We start from the raw sequence: 9,029 nt of genomic DNA, 5'->3' as shown, positions 1-9,029 counted from the left end.
AATAAGATACATTTAAATATTAAATGGTTGTTTACATTCTTTTATTATAGAAACACCAATAGGTTATCTATGTCTTTTTTTGTTCATTTATTTATGATAAAATAGTGTATTTATTTTCTATTTTCCTATAACATTGTATTTTTATTTATTTTTCATAAAGTTTAGTTTATGCTATATTGTGTGAAGAGAAGTTCTATTTCCAGTAAAAAAGAGATGTTGTAGTAATTGTATATGAGTGTAAACATTTAAATGTCACTTTAACATGAAAGAGATGTTGTAACGCACTTTAAATGAAACATTAAATAAAAATTTATAATAGTAAAAAATAATGAAGCTCAATTAAAAAACTAATATATAGTAAAATTAATAAAACTATTCAATTCAATTTTTAACATTATAATTTTGTTTTTTATAAATAAAATTATAAGAAAAAACCATAAAAAAAACAGTTGAATATTAGAATTTAAATTATATATATATATAAAGAGATTGTCAAAAACATCTTTAAAAAAAAAATATATATAAATTAAAATTTATTTAACAATATAAAATAAATAATAATTTTTATTGATACACATAATATTTCAGAACATTATATTCAAATTAATATATATTTGATAAAATTTTAATAAAATTAAAAATAGAAATATTGTTATCTATCAAAAAAAATCCAAAACTTATATAGTTATAAATAATAATATTAAAATAATATATATTTGTTTTAACTTCAAATTTACCTGAAAAGAGTCCAATAGCTCTGAATAAATATAATACGTTATATTACCTATATGAAAAACATGTATTTACTTATATAATCTACCAAACCTTTTGCACAATCAATTTGTTTCCAGAGGACATTTCTTAATTTTCTATATCATTTTCATCATAATAAAATCCTACTCGAATGGGAGACGACCCAAGACTTTCCATGGAGGCGTCTACTTCGACCCAAACAAATAAAATTGGATTAAAGAATTTAGAAATTCTAATATAAATTAATAAATTAATATTATTATTTAAATATTATTTTTTAAGAATTAGTAATATTTGGTTTTAATAAATTAATTTAAATATTATTTTCTAAAAATTAGCGGTTAAATATAACTATTATTTATTAATATTTTTAATAAATTAATAAAATAATATCATTATTTAAACATTTTTTTCAAAAAATAGCCATTTAATGTAGAGGACACTTAATAGTGTTTGTTTTTAATATATTAGTAAATTAATATTATAATATAAACCATGATTGTTCAAATATAGCTGTGATTTGAAATTATGTCTCTACATTGCTCTCTATTTAAGCATGTGCCATGGTCTACCTCTTCATTCGGTCGTGATGATGAACCACACTTGTTGGTTTGAAATGAGTTAGCCAAAAAATTCTCTCATGTGATTTCTACCGAAAGAATTTGTTTAATTCATTATGGATCATAGAAGCTTGAATACAGAGAATGCTATTTGTATTAAATTTAATAAAAATAATAATAATAGGTTAATTATAATGAATGCTTACAAAAATAGTTTATAAAATATTAAGAAGTAAGAGATTAATAAAAATTTCAGAATATTTTATTTCTATGTTGTAGTGAGAGAATTGTATCACTGTTATTATAGTTTTGTATTTTTAAGAGGTCAAAAAGCTTGTTAGTGTGATTGTAAATATTTTGAAAAGTTGATTTAAATGCTAGTATAAGGTGGATTATCTAAGAGAAATCATTTTTTATATTCCTCCCAAAGGTGAAGGACTTTTTCAACCCATTGTCCTTTGGGAATTAACTAATACCCAATTTCATTATAAATCTCAAGATAATTCATTTTTACCTTAGCAATATTCATTTTAATCTTAATACTACTGAAGATAGATAGATACTTTCAATTTTGGAGATTGAGGTTGTTAACCTTCCTATAATATCTTAGTTTCCTTTATCCTTCTAAATCTTGATTTCCCCACAATTTCTCTTCCAATTTTGAAGTAATAATAATTTTAATATTATCATTATGGTACATAATAGTCTCCCCTTGCTTTATGCCCCGATAGTCTAGTAAGACTGGGGATCCTTATCACTTGAGCTAAAGGTGTAAGTTTTAGCTAGAGTTAAAAGCAATTTTTGTAAGCCCCTTGGTTTCCATGTTGTATAAATTCTTCTTATACATAACATATCTAGTCATAGTAATGCTTTGAAGGGGGATAAGATTTGGCTTCAAATAGGATGATAATGTACGAGGTATTTCTTTGATTTTGAAATTGTTGGTCACAAACTAATTTTGTATTTGCTTATAATTCCTCCATGAGACTTTGGAGATATTACAACCCTAAGCCTCACATTCATATAAAATAAAAGGAGTGACTAGTCTCAAAAAGTGGTTTTTTTAATGTGATATCCAAAGGTTTGTTTCCTCCACGACTCTTTGAAGATATTGTAATCATAAACCTCACATCCACATAAAATAAAAAGAGTGATTAGTCTCAAAAAGGAGTTTTTTTAACTAGATATCCAAAGATATGTTTCCTCCATGACTCTTGGAGATATGATAACCCCAAAACTCACATCCATATACAATAGATGGAGTGAATACCCTCAGAAAATGAGCTTTCTTAATCCGATATCCAAAAATTTATTGACTTCCTATTTCTTTCATGTCTATGGTAAGGTTTCCATTGTACATGTTGTCATATATAAAAGTATCATATGTGAAAATTTTATAATTAATTATTTTGACATTAATTTAGATAGAACTAATAGTCATACCCATCTTGCAGAAGAATTTTTGGAGTATTACTAAGATAGTTATAGATCTTAGTTAAAAGAAAAATAAGAAGAATGATGATTATATGAATGAGTGTGCCACTAATAGAAAGAACATCTTCCAAACATTCTTCTACCTTATCAATCTACATGCCAAGAAGAGTAGGGCTAAGGGAAAATCCTTATGTGACTCCGACATAACATTTAGCTTCTTCCTAGCAATCCTCAATCCTAACCAACTATCACCATTAATATTAATATAGATAACTTTTATATAAATTTATCGGACTGGTAATTATTTTCTCTATGGGCTAAGGCTAAAGAGGGCCGGTGGTTACAATGATTGGATACCCATGTCTTTTTGTGGATGGTTGTTTGTTTATCTAGACTTTGACAATTTGGTGGTGACTCTATGCTCGAGGTAGAGGATACAAGTACCTGGTTGGACAAAATGAAGACACTGTAGTGTGGGAGTGTCTCTAGCATCTGAAGAAGCATTTGTGGCAGTAGACTAGCAAGCTATTACGTTTTCTTCGAAGGATGTTCCCCCTTCTAGCTTTCAATACATTACTAAAATGATATCACCTCTAATGGAAAAGTGAAACCTACGTATTCAGGTTCAGATATGGATAAACAGAAAATGAATGCTCCATGTTCCAATGCCAAGGCCCTACTACTGAGATTCTATTTCCAAATACCTGGTATATTCTCTTTCAATTTAGGAGTGCATAGAAACCATGAACCAAGTTCCTTCCCCGTGCCCCTCTTGCCTCTTTCCCTTATCCAGATAAAAAATAAAAAACTATTAATAATATATTTTTTTAAATCAAAACTATTAAATTTAATAATAGCAAATGTTCAGATATACAACTATATATATATATATATATAATTACATCGAAAGTTTTGATAACTTTTTCAGTATTGTTAATTAATATCTTAACTGAATTAAATTAAATCAAATTTATTATTATTATCTCATTGTCAGATTAGTTAAAAGATAGGTATCAAATATAAGCATCACATATTCCTATTTAGTTGAAACATATTAAGGCCTACTAAAAAAATTAAATTAAAAATGGACAATTTACACATTATACTCATAATGGACAATAATGTCTATGATTGTTTCTCGTTTCAACTTTTAAAATTAGAAGATGGTAAAAATTGTTAATTTACATATTATACTCCTAATCTACAATAATGTGTCTATGATTGTTTCATGTTTCAACTTTTAAAATTAAAACATGGTATCTTTATAGTGTTTTTATTTATAAAATTGTTTTTAAATATTTAAAGGTTTATATATATATATATTATTTATTTATTTATTTATTAGAGATTAACATAAATTATTTAATTATTATTTTAACATATTTTTTTAGATATATAATATATTGTAAATAATATTTTTTCCCATATCAAAATAAATAAAATATAAAATAATTTTGATAAATAAAATAAAAATAATTTTAATTATTTCTTAAAACATTAAACATTGGCTAATGTAAAGACTCTCTCATGGATATCATCTTATGTATGGGATTAGTTTACGCTGATTATTACTTTCTTTCAATAAACATAATAATTTTATTATTTAAAATTAAATTAAATTTATTAATAAGGGCTTTATTTTAATAAATATTTTTAATAAATTGTATTAATTTAGGTTCCTTACCACTTTTTCTTTTAAAAATAAAGTAGTTTTATAATTCAAAACAAAACTAAATTTATTAATTATCGTTAAAGTATCTAATCAAAATATCTACAAATTCTTCTACACAAATAAAATAATATATCATATAAATGTTTTGCATTTCAAAAAAAATTCCATGCCAAAATTATGTTATTTAATAATTCAAAATAAAACTAAATTTATTAAATATCATTAAATTGTTCAATCAAAATATTACCAAATCTTTCTGCATAAATTAAAAAATAAATATCATATAAACATTTTGCATTTCAAAAAAGATTCCATGCCAAAATCATGTTATAAATCTTATATTTATGTCATAAGGCATTCCCCTCTGAAATGAACTCCCCTCTATGTCATTGTGTCTCGACGTGGGCTGTTAGATAGATTGTTAGATGATTAAATAATCATCAGCCATTAGATCATCACTGAAAAACGTTTGAATTAGTTGAGAAAATTGCACTCTGAAGGTACCAGGCAATCATCCACAGGCAACTGACATTTTCTAGCCTTAAGATGGTTGTGCACACGATAAGCTCGTCTGTTATGAGTAGCAACATCTAACACTCGGCAACAGAGTCTCTCGCCCAAGAAACAATGCAACAGAGTTGCTTGACATGAGGTCTGAGGTGACACAAGAAAATTTTATGGGTATATCGAAGTGGGTGGCGGTATTCAGACCATTTTTGTTTGGATTCTTAGATTTTTGGAGCCCAATCCCCTTTTCTCATTCAAGTTTACAAATTTTTGTATCTGCTTCTTGTTTTCTGATTCGGGTTCTCAAATTTTCGTATCTCTGTCTTCTTGTCTGATTTGGGTCAGTAGCAGTTTTTGGTGTGGAAGAAAACTTCTGAAGATGAAGATCAAGTCGTACATTCCTGATTTCAAGCTTGCATTTGAGCATTTCTGTATACATGCTGGAGGGAGGGCAGTCTTGGACGAGTTGGAGAAGAATATACCCCATCAGAATGGTCTGCTTTGTATCTATTTCAATCTCGAGAACGAAACCCTAAATCAAATCTATTAGGGGCATTTCTAGCGAAATTGTGGAAAAGGGTTTCATCCCGATTCGAACTCAAGACCTCCAAGATGATGCACATGACGTTTTACTGCGGGAGAGAGGTGACCCTACTGTTCGACAACTGGAAGACTCAATCATGGCTTGGTTACTCACTTACCCTTGTTGTTGTATTTCTTTTTTTTTTGTATTTCATCAGTATATTGTCAATCTGAGGTCTCGTTTCAAGGGGATTTTGAGTGGTAAAGATGGCTCAAGCCTCACTGCTCCTCTGATTGGAAGAAACCATAGATCACTTGGATTTAGGGTCATGGAATCAATTGTTTTTGGTTTGAATGCAGGGCTGGGATATTTTCTTGTGTTGGCAGCGATGTCTTTCAATGGGGGGGTTTTATAGCTATGATCCTGAGGTTTTTTGTTGGGTATATTATTGGGTATTTCTTCTTCAAAATCCTTGGGGAAGTCGAAGCCATGGGGTAGCTGAAGAAGAAAACACTAAAAGTCTATCTCGGTGCTCGTGAACTTCATGATCATTGTATATTGTTATTTTCTTTTGATTCTTTCGGTTTTACATAATCGTGTAAATAAATTTTTCTGGTCCCTTGCTTCATATGTTTATTTTCTTGAATGGTTTTATTGCAGAAAAGATGAATTGGAAGCTTGTAATTCTTCAGCTTTTTTTTTAGGAGCCTATTGGATATTTGGAATACTCTTGTTTCTCTACTATATCCACTATTACAAATTCATATTAAACCTGGATCTTTAATGGGGGCGAAAGGTTTCAAATACCTCTTTGTGCTAATTGATACAATTGGGAATGGCGCTTACTAGCACAATTCCATATAAACCTGGATCTGTGATCTGCACTGAGGGGCTTCCAATCTCTCTTGGTGCCCCTCTATAGCAATTGAAATCGGCACTTCTTATCACAAATCTAAATTAAACCTGGTTCTTTAATGTACCAAGAGGTTTCAAATCCCTTTCAGTGCCAATCTGTAGCAATCGAGATTGACAACTATTGGTTATATAGAGCACACTTGTTTCTCTGTGATATGGTCATGGATTCAGCCTTTTTTTGGTCTGAATGCAAGGATGGGATATTTTCTCATGTTGGCAGCGATGTTTTTCAATGGGGTTTCTTTTATAGTGCCAAATGACTGAAAATAGCTGCCATTGACTGAAAATCAAAATTAAAAACACACTCAAGTCTAAATCAAGATAAAAAATCACTCAACCTTCTCGTTTTACCAAATATGTTGTATGCTTTAGAGTTCTATGTAAAATCTATGAATTGGGCTTGTGGGCTAGGTAAGAAACTTTATTTGGTGTGAATTTTAAAGACGTGCAGAAATTGAAGACTTTTGCATTGCTTCTTTTTCTAAATTGAGATTGTAGAATAGAGTAGTTGTTAATAACATGGAGAAAGAGAAGTTTGTGCAAGTTACACCTTGGATTGTCTTTGAAAATGGTCAATGGGTTCCTAGTTTACTTCCATTTGGAAATTCATATTATTTAATTGACGTTGTAAGCTACCCATGCAGACTTACACAAGCTATAGTGAGAACATCGGTGTTTAATGAGCATGGAGTTATGCTTGAGCTCTAGGCTGAGAGCCCTGCCACTTCAAAATTAAATTCAGTTGACTTCATAATTATTACTGCTCAGAGTGCCAAAAAATTGGAGTTTAGTATGTCCTGATAAAATATGTTGGTGTGGGATTGCTCTTCTCTAGGGAGGAAGATGTGAATTGTGAAATGCTATTCTTCATGGGAAATAAACTCGTCTATGAACATAATTAAGGATGTGATGAGCTTTCAGCTAGAACAGATATCCTGGTCAGCACACTTGTAGAAGGCTTTCAATCCAAGTACCCACCATATATATAGGAAACAAATCCCCATGTACTTAACAACATCGAAATAATTTTGAGAGCTTCCATTCTGTCATGGAAGAAAGCCACTGATAATATGGGCACAATAGGGAGGGCCAGAGTGCTAATCACATTTGAGAACAAGGAAGAAACCAAAAAGATCAAACCCACTCCACCAACCGAAGAAACCTGCCATCCTATTGCAGACCATATCAATGTCATATAGTAGGCAACTTTCCCTGTTGTGAAACTCTCAGCCTCCTTTTTCATATCTCTGAACTCCCCACTAACAAACAATCCAACTATGCATACCACACTAGCAACTATGGATGTGAAAATTTGCATCTCCAGAACCACTGCAAAGGTCTCCTTCTTTATAACCCTATTGAATACAAGCTGCATCAATGGAAGAAGCAGCCCATAGATGGCAGAAGCTGCAATAGTACAAATGAATCCTACTATGTACTTGGCAGTATTCACTCCCTTAGGCCTGTCACCATCTGAATGAACCGCAAGCAGAATTGCACCCAAAGTCAGCAAAACCAGAGAATTCAGGATATATGGAGTAATTTTCTGCCTGTTCAGTATGAATGCAAATACAGCATTGAAGGCCAGTTGACTTGAACAGAGAAGAGAATAGGTCGAAACAGGCATATAAGAGATACCCCATGAGTAAAGAAGATTGTCTCCAGCTAGAAGCAAGCCCAAACCAACATAAATTAGCACCAATTTGGGTGTGAGCGGGGTAATCTTAGAGGCTTGTTTTCCTTGATAAAGTACCAGAGGTATGAAAAGAATAGGACATCCTACCGATTGCACCAGAGTTGATATCCATCTACTGTTACCACCATCATCAAAGTAATACCTGTTAAGAAGCATAGCAGTAACTTGACCTACAATCATTGACGAAATGCTGAATATTACAAGCACCCAATGGGTCTTCCTTTTTCCTGCAAACATCTTTCTATTGGGGCCTCTTCCTGGCTCTGCATCCCTGATCAAACCAGGGCCTGAAGTTTCAATCTCTTGGATGTCAGAACTTGGAAAGTGAATTGGTTTTCAAGGAACCATGTGCATACTCAATGATATCAAAAATGCATTGGGTGTGTCTTAAGAAGAAATGTGTTCAATTGTTCCTTGAAGGAGAACTAAGCAAAGTGGACGACATGACTAGACATTGGAGGTGTATTATCCTCTAGAATCAAGTAATCGAGTAGGTCAAAGAAATATATTGTATTTCATCACTGGTCATGCTAATGGAAATTTTAGTCGAAGTCCGTTGTTTTAAAACATTGAGTCTTTGAAACTACTGTTTTTAGAACTTCAATAATGTTTTCCAACTTCATTTGCTGGCCATCTTAAAAGTAGCGTCAAGTTTATAGATGAGTCCATTTGTATTCTCAATGTTGGTGTATAACTAGAGTCAAATTTGAAACTTAGGCAAATTCTGCCACCTTCTAGCTTCTCAATAATGAAGAAACTCTTCTCATAATATTTGGAAAGCTAAAGTGTAAATTCATGTACTTGGTAAGGTTTGAATAAATGTTGGTACCGATTCCATACGTGAGTTATTTGATCTGATTGTGTTTGAGATTTACGTCACCAAATAACCAATTTTTGAAGTCTAGCTGCTGAGATTATGTCTTCATTTCTTCCACATTTTACTCATTTGTCAAAGAAGGAAGGTAGGTT

At 30.9% G+C, this 9,029-nt stretch overlaps 1 pseudogene; it reads right to left on the bottom strand.

Moving 5' to 3' along the window:
• Positions 1-7,276: 7,276 nt before the first annotated feature.
• Positions 7,277-8,297, bottom strand: LOC149266250 (putative purine permease 11 pseudogene; annotated as a pseudogene).
• Between the last annotated feature and the right edge of the window lie 732 nt (positions 8,298-9,029).

The sequence above is a fragment of the Pinus tabuliformis genome, chromosome 6, assembly GCF_031772625.1.
Source record: "Pinus tabuliformis cultivar Carrire ecotype Pingquan chromosome 6, CPIR1, whole genome shotgun sequence".
NCBI classification, from domain to species: domain Eukaryota; kingdom Viridiplantae; phylum Streptophyta; class Pinopsida; order Pinales; family Pinaceae; genus Pinus; species Pinus tabuliformis.
The sequence above is the reverse complement of the archived record's forward strand: the minus strand, read 5'-3'. Positions and strand labels throughout refer to the sequence as shown.